Genomic DNA, 12402 nt, shown 5'->3' with positions numbered 1-12402 from the left:
CTATACGGTAAACTTGCGTGTGCTGGTTTGCTTTGTTATGTCTAACTTGAAAAAAGATTGCGTTGTTCCATTGATTCAGCAATTGCTTCTGTAGTAACTGTAATAATTTCTGTTTGAAAGCTCGAAGCTACTGATATCAGTTGTGTAAAACGCATACAGATGCCAATACCGTCGATCGTTAAGTAACATGCAAGCTCGAACATTATTGATAATGGCAGTAATAACAATATGGACACGTTATGACAGAAACGGAACCACGGAAATGAGTCCTGAGGACTTGTTAAGCCTCTTGTCTTGTTTTTTGTTGGCCTAATGCCCAGGGTTTAAATAAAGTGTCCTCAAAAAGTGCTCGGTAACACGCGAGTTAGTTTTAGCTTGTTAGAGTAATAGACGGTTTCCGTGACTGTCTAGGGGATGACTTATGTCCCTGCTAATGTAGGGACACGTCTAGATTCGAGCATAAACAGACTTTGTTGAGAGCCAGTCGCCCGGCGGAATGCATAACGGCGATGCCCAACGTAAAAACTTGAAACAAAGATGGTGGTATCAACGACAACTTTTTCAACTTGTCATTTACGACTAACAAAATGCGTACTCTTACATACCTTAATTAGACACGTTACACATCCGTTTTGTATCAATATACACTTCTCAATCTGCATACTATTAATATTATTATTCGACAAAACTCTGCACGTGAGTACACCTGAAGTCATCGTATAAAAAAACTACAGATTATAACGAACTTTTCCATATTAATTCGTTATTTCGTATTATATTGAGATTTCCTGTTCTAAATGAGTGCGTTCCTAAACGTATATTAATGCATTGTTACTAGTGTTTTAAACTTCGCAGCATTCGTTAAGTCTAATGTCATTCTAGGGAACTAGAAAAGAGGTCTTGCCGGACATCGCACGTTATGATTTACTGAAAATAGCGACTGCCCTTGAAATAATCCCGTTCAGGCTTCGCTGGCTGATAGAAACAACGTCACAGTCGTGGCTCCACCATTGATCCTGTAGAGTTTTCACAGCTCAGGTATTTTTAACTATAATACATCTTCTTCTATTTAGGTAATAACTAAAAGAATCATTGGCTTTTTATTGTGATCTAAGCGCAACAAATAATATTGCATCTTTCAGATTACGCGTAGTACATTTGAACGATCGAGGAACTTTATGGCCTAAAGGGTGATCTTTAAATAGAAGACACAGAAGAATGTGTGATAATAGATCCTAGATCCACTGTAGAATTTTCGAGCAATTAGAAAGTTACGCCAGGCAGATTCTTGAATCGAAAGATTGTGACGCTAAAAAAGGATTATTTTAGAATCAGGTTGACGTTATTATCCCTGCTGATTCTTTAGGTTAGGTGCCTTGAAGGAGTGATTCAGTTCGAAAAAGTATGGTAGTTTGATAAGGTCGTTTCGTATCAACTAAGTATCAATTATTAATACGTAAAACGAACGTAAGTCAAAAAGGTATCAATTTTCGACTACGGGCCATAATTAGAATTATCTTAGTCGTCACGATTAAACAGTTCGTTCGTCTATAGCGGTATTAAAGATCCTATTATTGTCGTCCGCCCACCCACCCGTCCCTCCTTGTATTCGTCTTTTATCCGCTTCAGACTTCATACTATTTCCAAAACAACTCAGTAACCTCAGATTTTGGCAGACATACTTTTTCTTTAAAAACTTTTTGACTATCCCTATCATGGCAGTTGAGAATTTTGTGCGTCCCTGATGTTGGGACACATACTTGCCCTTCTATAACGGTGCAATAATAAATCCTGTACGAGCTTTCCGATTCGTTATGTTTAATTTCCCTGATAAAAAAAAATTAATTATCCTATATGCTTGATAATGAATCTATTTGGTAAAAATAAAACTGACATTATCTGACAATTAGTTATCTTGCATCGCAAAATGTCGGGCATAATTATCATTGGGCACCATTTCCAACATAAATTTAGCGCGTGCAGTATAAGCGTGCCGCAGGTTTTTTCAAACGCCGCAGTTTGCAGGAATGGTACTATACAGTATATAAATGATAAATTTGACCGTACAACATTATTTAGTCTTTGCTTAAATTCGGCAACAGCAGCTTAACTTACCATTCCACTCAAATTTTACGGCATTATAGAAAACAAATATAAAATTAACATAATATACACAGTGCAAACGTCGAAAGACGATCAGGCAAGAAGACAAGCTAAACATATCAGAGCCTTGTCCTTAATCTCTGCAATCAACAAAACGTCTCAAGCTTACGTCAGCACTACCGCCAAGTATTGCGTCACGACATATTATTACCTTATTAAGGTACATTATCATTTAGATCATTAATTGCAATTTGTTCTTCAGTTTCAAAAAGCAACAGAATTTTCACTTGCTGCCAACGCCTTAACTGCTAATAGGTCTGAATGACTATCCTAGATCCTACAAGGTCAGCATGTTGCAAGTAGATCCCAATCAACCGATTTACATAAATAGCAGTGGTAATATATAGTGGCGTCTCTGTCTTTACCAAGAAAATGCTCAATAGATGAGCATACCATTACGGCTACATCTATTATTATATTGAATGTTACTCCTTAGAGCCGTTTGTTGTACATCGTTAGATTTTTAGAGAAGGTTTTACTTGTATATATGAAAAACAGCTGAACACAAACCATCGCATAACGTAGTTTCGTTGTGTAGCTTTGAACGAGTCCAGTTATATAAAGGCGAAATCGTACTCTTATTTAGGCTCACTTACTATCCGTCAAGTTCATTCTGACGGTACCAGGCTGAATAAACAAACGACTGGATTGCAAGGGCTATATGTTATTAAAAAAAAAAAAAAAAAAAAACGATAAATAGTCTTTAAGCGGTTCCAGGGCTCTGTTAATCGCCTGTTTTTATACACGCTGTTACACAAAACCCTCGGTAAACGTACTTAGTTTTACCAAACGAACCAATTACAGATCCAATTCACAAGATCCCAATAGCAAAACAAATATGAGTATGCGTAGTACCGTTTATCCCGGAAATGTTTGGCAGCATTGATTAGACCTTATTGTTGACGATAAGATCGTTGCCTGTTTCAGTTAGAATGGTATTTAGTATAGTTCTTGTACGTTAAGTATAAAACAGGTCCTACACACGCACGACCTAAAACAGGTTTCCGCTTATACTTTATTCATGCACAATGTTTAGTGTGCCTTACTGTGGTTAACTGCAAAAGAAGCAATTTTTTTCATTTCGAAGAAACCTACACCCGAAGTGAGAACATGCTCTATCTAACGACGTCATATCTGCTTCGTTCAGATAAAATATACTGTAGTCTTCTATAAAATTACACAACGCTTTAAGTTGTTATAAAATCAGTGTAACTTTTCCGTAAACGTTACAAGTGATCACGTAAAAATACACTCCTGATCACGGTGGGCTATAACTATTTTTCCTGCTATCGAATAATGGCATCGTCGGTTCTCTGATATAAATTTAGCGCCAGGTTTGGGAATCAAATAGTTTGATCTCTTGGTTCAACTAATTTATTTGATCAACATATGCTCCTACGACACGATAATAGTGTGAATATGGTCTGTCCTATGGAAAATAAAGTTCGCTACTTTGACCAAGGCTATTTCCTCTTACAAATAGATTCTTGCAATAAATATAAGTAACTGGCACCAGTCACTGTACCGTCAAAGATCGCTCCATATTGACTCATAATAAACTTACGTTGTGTTCCGGTATAAAATGCAGATTTGCAGTTGACCACTTTAATTTGAATATAGTTTTATCATTCCTCGCCCGGAAGCTGCGTATCCTGTTAATTTGCAAAATTGTTTCCATTTATCTGCAACTTCTCTGTATTTAAAACGTCTGAAAATACGACGGAGATTTGACCTGCTAACGCCGAACTACTATAGATTTTACATATGTTCTAACTTTCCAGTATTCTTTTTCAGCTGGTAAAGTTTGCTGATGTTCCTGATCCAAAATACTGATTCTCAACAATTTAATTTGTCTCAATTTTGTTTTATCCAGTTATTTGCAGGTCGCGCAAATGGATCGGCCTGGATCTTCCTGCGATATTGTTTTTGCAGTTCTAGTGCATTGTTATACTTGCAATAACATTTTAAAAATAACTTTGTTTAAAAAATTATCTCCTCCGATTAATTATAGTTTAAAAATAAAGAACAATTAGAAAACGATGATCCGTTAAACAGTGTATACATTTTGTTTGTATACATACATATATATATATATATATATATAGACAAGATAATTTGCAAGAATAGATTAAGCACGGCCCTTGCAATGACTATATCGAAGGGCACAGCTTCAGCTTAACCTATTTAGATGCGTTTTTACCCGTAAATGCTGATCAAAACATGTTGGTCTGGTCCATTTTGTATTCTTTTTAATTACACGGTAAGAATATATTTTTTGAGAATGAACGTACACATACTGAACTTACATTGTGTAGTTACAGTTCTGTCCTTTCGAGCAGGTGGGCTTGAATTTTAGGACAGTCTACTGTTTTTAAATTAAGCCATGCGTGGTATAGATCGTATCGATTCCTTATACAAGACATATCGAACGGGGGACGAAAGTATAGAGGAGCAAAGAGATGGAGAAGTTCAAAAGAACTATTTACATGCAGAAGAAGCTTTGTCGAGATAATGGCAAGCTCGGAAGACAAAGGAAAGGAAGGACTTCCTTTAGCGACGTAACAAGGCCAGTAGAGCAAAGCTATATCGTGTTGGAAGCATTGAACACCGACTGAAGTAACTGGCTTCTTTTTTACGTCTATGAGAGAGCTGGTTGACTAAGTTTTTGAGAAGCATATACTTTTCCGTATGCTATCCTCAGCTACGTCAGTAAAAAAAACAACGCTAGGTAGCCCTGTTTCACCGTTCCACACAAGGCTTACACACACCCTAATCTTGCTTTCTAATTGTGTACGTAAAGTGTAATCATGTCTTAGCAATGTTGACTCGCGCATCGTTAGCAAGAAGGCGTTTGTAAAAAGAGCTGATAAGTTGCATGACCTGTTACAAAAAATGATTGCGGCGTTAAGAGGGGGGAACATTATATTATTTAAACTAACGTTACGACCGTCATTGCGTAAGAAAAAGTACATGTTCTGAATACACTCTGTAGCAAGAATTACGTGTGAAATGGAGGGCAAATCCGCAGCATTAGAAAGGGTGTGTCAGAACTGGTTTTGGTAGTCGAAAATACAAGATGCCATTGGCATAGGTTCACTCTTCATTCTTTCTTCCGTAGCAAAAGTAGGCGTTGTAGTACTGAAGATACAAGATAGATATTCTACGACAATACCGAACTTAAACATGGTACTAAAATTGTGGATAAGTATTCATGTGGCTAAGCAGAAACATCTCTAAATGGTGTGGTTTACTATGCACTTCTAGAACTCGACGAAATGGTTGATGCAGCCCACATTTATCCCGGGACCCCCGGATCTAGTAGCAATTTTTCCTATTAAGAATATAAATATAACATAGAATATAAGATTCTTTTAAATGTAACACCTCACATTTAGCAACATAGTCTATCATTTCGAAGATGCGTTTATGATCCTTTGCAGCATGCATCATCGTTTTTCGAGTTCTATGAATGGTATATATGGGGAGTTTTTGTCTAAGACCTGTGAGTGATTTAGTTTGGTATTATATTTTCGATATTTAATATATGTGTGCGGAATAAAAGGGAATATGAGGTTTGTCCGCTGCCCTGTGGAAATTTGTTGAACTTCCACAGAGCAAGCAATCTCGAACAATAGACAAACTTCATGTCCGCCAAAATGTCTATTTGCTCAAACATGAAAAAGCGTTTATGGAAAAGGTTACTTATCCAGCAAATAAACCCTTGAGACGATTTTTAAGCGCCTTAGCTTTTCCGTAAGTAAACGATTATTTATTCCGTCAAATGGTTTACATAAGTAAAACAAATAGGATCAGTTATTTTCTTATAGTTGACTTAAATATGCAGCCTTGGACTACATAGTAGTGCCTCGAAAAGCATGCCTTTTTGTCTAATCACGCCTCCACTATTTAAGGGGTAAAAATCTAATCCATCAGTAGTAATTTTTCATTTGATTCCAAAGTAAGCCTACTTTTTCAGATTTCGACTTTGACCTTACATCTAATTTTCCCTCCCCTTGTCCTGTGTACCTGAAATTAGGTTAGGTCATAAATTTGCGGAGGTATAGGTAAGTAACGTACTAACTAAGCTTTAAAATATATCGAAGCTTTCCTGATTTTTATTATTCAATCTGCTCAAGCCTCATAGGAGCACTAAGAGATAAGGAAGCAATGCTTGTTCGGGTACGACCTTGTAAGGCTGCAATTTACTTTCAGTGGTAGCAGTTAAATGAACTATATCCGGGGGGACATACCGGCCGATACAGAGCAAGTGGTAAGGTCGACGAAGGTGACCTCGCATCGCTACAACGGTCGTCGCTTGGTCGTTCAGGCCACCGAAACGACCTAATAACCGCAACACTGAAATGAAGCTACTTCTAATGCGCAGATAAGCTATTGCAACAGTAGAAAGTTAAAGTGTGGCAGCGGGCGGAGCAGCAACGATGAAAAACACGTCCGAATAGCACCGACTGGCACCAAACGCTGAACGTTGGAAAAAAAACGTCCAACAGTGCTATAACTGTCAAGCAGGAAACCGAAAGAAAATATCCTAGTTTGCATACGCACAAACCTGAAAACGTACAATTAAATACCATTTAGGGCATATGCCGATGATAGACTATAGTACTGGGCAAATTTTGATGTCCTTACAGCCCGCTTTCGTTCACTACATGTGATACAGAAACACTATCAATGTTACTTAGGTTTACCTCTTTTGTGACGCCAAAAAACTAGCATGATTTCGTATTTGCTATCATGCAATAGACGACAGAGCCCATGTAATTATTTTAGCGGCGGGCCATTTTATCGCAGACGGTAAAGCTACATTTGATGTTTGATTTGTTTCGATACTGGAGCATTGTTTATGATACTAACGTAACAATTGGCACTACGATTCCCTAGCAATGCATAGTGATGGCCATAGAATAGTCCACTTCGTGCAAGACTATTTTATCATCGACCGTTTCGCTTATGCAATGGACGGCAGACGAGGGATCCACCTAAGAAAACGGGTTCGTCTTCAACGCTTAGTAAATTTCGACTGAGCAATCGATGAAGTGAGATTATTTCTTCATTGTAAATTTTTTTAAATTAAATTAAATTTTTTTTTCGACAACCCTACACTTTTTGCTGGTGCAGACAACTCTTATGAGCGCGATTTTTATTTACTCTCCTGAGTGTAACAAAAGGCCTATTTATTTTGCTTAACTGAATCCGACGATTATATGTGTACGTTTCAGTAATTTCAGCTACTAGCCTCCTGCCGAAAAGCTTGCTTGCTGCCTCTGATTAGATGTCGATTGAGCTAAGGTGGTATAGAATATAATTGTATGTAATAGTAATACGGATATATCTTAAATGCCAGTCATACTTATGGTGTATTATAAAGAATGTCTTCTAGAAACTATACATTAGTCCTATTTAAAATTTCACCACGAAACGGTCCTTTTTTCTAACGTTCTACGACGGCCGAGAGAGATAAATGTCTATCAATTACATGTCCGCAGAGTAATCTACTACAGTAAAATACTTACTTAAGATATTGTCATTAGTGGCATAATTTACTATGTAAACATTTCGAGTTCGTTCTCTAGGTGGTGGGTATAAAAACTCCTAAAAACGACGCTGAATAACCTACCGACGTTCTGAAAGGTAACTTATCGTAGACATGTAATAATGCACAGTCGTAGGTTTTGTTTTTCCTTAGGTGAACAGCCACTTATAACTGCAGTAGAGCACTTAACTGTGTCGCGACCTATGGTATTCGCCAACTTGCAATTAACGGTTCTCGAAGCGCTCGGTAGATGGCTTTTGTCACATATGGCTGTTGACGAGAGCTTCTTTTATGTAGCATTTACATTGTTTGCTTACTTAGACGCATAGTAAATGATAGATAGATTTGTGTGTGTTCAGACAAAACTTCGAACGCAACAGAACCTGAAAATACTATACCTCATTGTATAATGTAGCTTGCTCGTTATCTCTCTCGTAAAGTTGTTGTGAATGGTTATATATTTCTTACCAGATATTTAAGAAATAGCCTAGGTTGCCTGAAATAGGGAAAATCTTTGATGCTATGTTGCAGAGCAGCATTGGTATCGTGATGATTTGTTATCGCTTCTAGACCCTGCGGGGTCGCGGCCTAACAGAAGCCAATCAGCTGACCTAGCTTTGTTTCGATCTGCACAAAAATTCATTGATAGATTTAGTGTACCATGTGTAGTGCGTTTATGTTGAAAAGGTTGTGAACAAAATTAGCTCGGTTCGCAAACCTTCTTGCAGGTACCTCGCTTCTGAACAGGTAGACGCGCGAGTTGCCAAGGTCAAAGGATATTGGCCTCTTTGTTGTTTACTTGCCGTTGCTTGACGCGCATCATTGTTTTCCAAGTCGTCTTCTGAGACGATTGTAGCGTAGTAAAATCTACGATTTGAACAAAGCGGCCGTTGCTTTTGTCGATTCCTGGCGGACGACTCAAAGCCAATGGCAGAAAATAACTTTGCTCTTGTAACTTGGTGTAACTTCAAGTCTATTCAACTAGTTATCTTACCCTCTGATGGAAGTAGTATACCGCAGTAATGTAAACACTGGAATGGACGAACCATTCGACTAGATACATCCATTTTGTGTAATCATTCAATTTAGCAGAAGAGACTTTTAAATTAGCTAACTAACTAAAATTAGAATATTTTGTTCGGACTAGTGATAGTTAAACGCCACATCAATTAATTTCTATCTACTTGCATATTGATGTCAGCCCTATTTGTTTTTTAGAGGGATCTCTTTTGTGCTACCGAAAACTTTCGGATGGGGACAAGGTATGCCGAGGTAGCTTTTGCGTTCATAAAAAATGCAGCCCAACTCCCATCATAGTACACACTTTCTATTCAAAGCGCGTCATACGTAAATCCAGATATATTAGGTTTCAGGTACTTTTCTTGAGCATGTTCAGGTCTATTGAAATAATAGAGTTTATTTAAGACAAAGACCAATTAAAGGCCCGCAAAAATATTCAGCTCATTCCCATAATCTAGGTTGAAATTATTATTTACCGGCAAAATGGTGCTATCTGTGACTGAACAACTGAGGATCATTTCCAAATAGGTCTTACACAGTGGAGGTCGTGAGCCTATCTGATCGTAAACTTCATATATATATATATATATATATATATATATATATATATATATTTAAAAGTTACAGTTCTAGCACCTTCATTTATTTACAGCATGATAGAAACACTGGCTCAACGCACGCGCGAAACAGAAAACAATGACATAATAAAAGGTCATCTACATTGGAGGCAATATATGGTGTTGACTATACTGAACTGGGGCTATTTACATCACCATGCCCTGCTGTCACTGAACTCCCATCGGTTCGGCAATAAAAATCCTATTTGATTTCTGAGGATTAGGTTTTTGTTTACTTGTTGTGTCGATGCACTCTTTGGCTTTTAAATACAATGTGTACATTTAAAGAACGCGTGCCTGTACAAGCTGGATGAAGGCGTAGCAGGCTTGCGTGATCTACTCGATCTAGATAGAATGACGCTGATTTATTCCTCAGTTTGTCTGTTCTACACTGTATTATACCGACCTAAATTTTCAAACGTATTGAGATTATATGATTTATTATTGTTGACAACTATCGTTCAAGTTATTTCATTTACAAATAAACGTGCCGCAGTGCTTCTTGAGCTTGAGAACTAAACTTAATTTGTGTTATTAACAGGCTGTCGTCTAACTGCCATCTTGTGTCCGGATCGAAGCAATAATTTACGCACTGCACGATATCAAATTGGTGGGATCTATTTAGCTGATTCAGAAGACGAGGACCCCCTGCCGGCTATTATATACGATCGTGTCTGATGAGTATATTATACGACCTACAACAGGTACGTAATGTCCATTATTAAGGGTATGAATGATACATGTTCAGGTATGGGTGCAAGTCCCATCGCGAAGAGTAATTAAATTCAGTTATCGAACTGCCTGCCTAACGAGCAACAGCCTAGGCTTGTTTTATCCGGCTGGCTGAATTCCGCCCCGTTGTTGCTGATACTCAATGTTCTTTTTCGCCATCATTGTTCAGTCCGTAAATGACCACTTTCAACGACGGCTTCACTAACTAGCATTCATGACGGAGGAATAATCGTACAATGTAATTTATTAGATCGCTGAAGAATGGTATCGCAAGGCCGCGCAGCTATGATTTTGTTCGACTGATTCGGCTCATACGAAGCCCATTGCGTACGAACGGCATAGAATTAGTCCAAGAGCAAAATAAGGACCAGTCAATGATCAAGTAAGCAAAGTTACCTTTTGAGCCTTGCAAATGAGCCAGGTTCGGGCTAGCTATCCATGGTGACGCTCTCGATAATACCAACTGAAAGTGAGCTCGATTAAGCTTTTGTTCATTCATTAATGGTAGTTCAGCGATCCGGAGGCGTGCATAGAAACGCGCATAGAAAGCAGCTCTTCGCGTGTGTTAACATGCTTATTAAGTCTTCTCCGCTCTATAAGAGAACATCAATAATTACGTTTGAATGATTCCCATACAGTTGGGCTGGAGGTATAGATTACACTGAAAATTCGATTGAGGTCACGAGTTGACAGATTATTAGTGAGCGTTTATTCTGATCGGGAAGACAGGACATCATGAAGATTGTGTCTGAATATTTGAAAACTGCACATGTTCTTCAAATGCTACAGCTCGAATTTGGTTCTACTACGTGTATCGAGCTTTTTAACGATGCTAACGTACACTTGCTACAAGGAGTAATTTGTTCACGTGTATATATGCTACCAATGATAAATAAACGCAACTCTGACCAGCTGACATGCTTTTTGTACAAGCCGCTTGATTGAATATGTTCTGTTGAAGTTTTCCCAAGCTTTCTTTGTTACTCTTTTTGAATGGAAACTCCTGCACTCTACGTCGTTCCTCTCAATTTCGTTTTTAGAGCTCACGCAGTCTTATGTAAGTATGCAACTCCCGTGTTTTTGTCTGGCGTATCTAAATGCTTCAAGTGTATCTCCGATACCGCCGTTAGGCATCCTCAGCGCGAAACATCGTCTGGCATATCAGACGAGACTGGATATGCCTGAATTAACTGTTCCATAAATCGTAGGCTCGGCGAAAAAATCCGAATTCCCGATTATAATCTCTGAACTAAATTCTGCTAACAACGTGCGCTACCAATGCTGTGCTACGAAGCATTTTATAAATTGTCTGCTTTTTCAGAAGCAATATAGTCTTCTAAGAAATGGCACCGTTGAAATCTTCGTCTGGACGTTAGTCTATATAATGCATGTCAGCTTTTGCTACTACTATTGCTACATGATTGTATCTCGCGAAGAGGAATAATGTAAATATGTGTGTAATAAGAATTTTCGAGAAAAATAAACTTGCTGCCCACTATCTGAGAGGGTCCCATATATCAATTGGCGTATTGGAATACGTCAAAAGTGTGATTACTTTGAGCTTCTAAATGTTTGGCGTTGTGTCGTTCCACTCATTGATGTGTTCTCGAAAAATATTGATAGACCTTAAAGTGAGAAAAAAAATATACGTGGAGGGTATCTTGTCTCACACACAGCAGATTTAGAATCTTCCTTCTCCTAACTATCCGTAGGATTAAATCATCAATATTTCCATGATAGGAGCCGAGACAGATCATTGGGCACGTCCGTTATAAGAATGAAGATAACTTAGCGAACAAGCTGGTGTTGAGACAAGAATTCCAATACAACGTAAGGAAGATCTTCGTATTTTTATACGACGGCCAAACAGTCGTCGATTATTTCGTTCTGGCAACCTTGGCCAGCTACGTTGCAGAATGCCCAGTGCTTAAAACCAATGTAACTCAACAACTATTTTACCCATACACATTTTTGGGTGTATTAACTGACAGTCAAAGCATGCGCCACTTTACCTTTGTTTATTAGATCTAAACCATCGACTTGATCGATGTATACTTTAAAAAACTTTTCTTTGAGCACTAAGCGAACTTGTTTAGTTTTTTCCAAATTGAGTGACCTCTAGCAGCTTTTACATTGGTTGCTGTATGTTTTTCTGCAATTTGCGCCGGCTGTCTATATAACGGAAATTGAAATGAGCTCTTGATACAAACTCGGAGGCAACTTGTTTCATGTGATGTCAAGGAGAGTCAAGAAAACGTGAGGTAAGCAGATAAAAATGAATTGGAAACCAAAGAGATAGTATTACGCAGGAGTTTTTCG

The sequence above is a fragment of the Varroa destructor genome, unplaced genomic scaffold, assembly GCF_002443255.2.
Source record: "Varroa destructor unplaced genomic scaffold, Vdes_3.0 BEIS01000004.1, whole genome shotgun sequence".
Lineage (NCBI taxonomy): Eukaryota > Metazoa > Arthropoda > Arachnida > Mesostigmata > Varroidae > Varroa > Varroa destructor.
Note: the sequence above shows the minus strand (reverse complement) of the source record.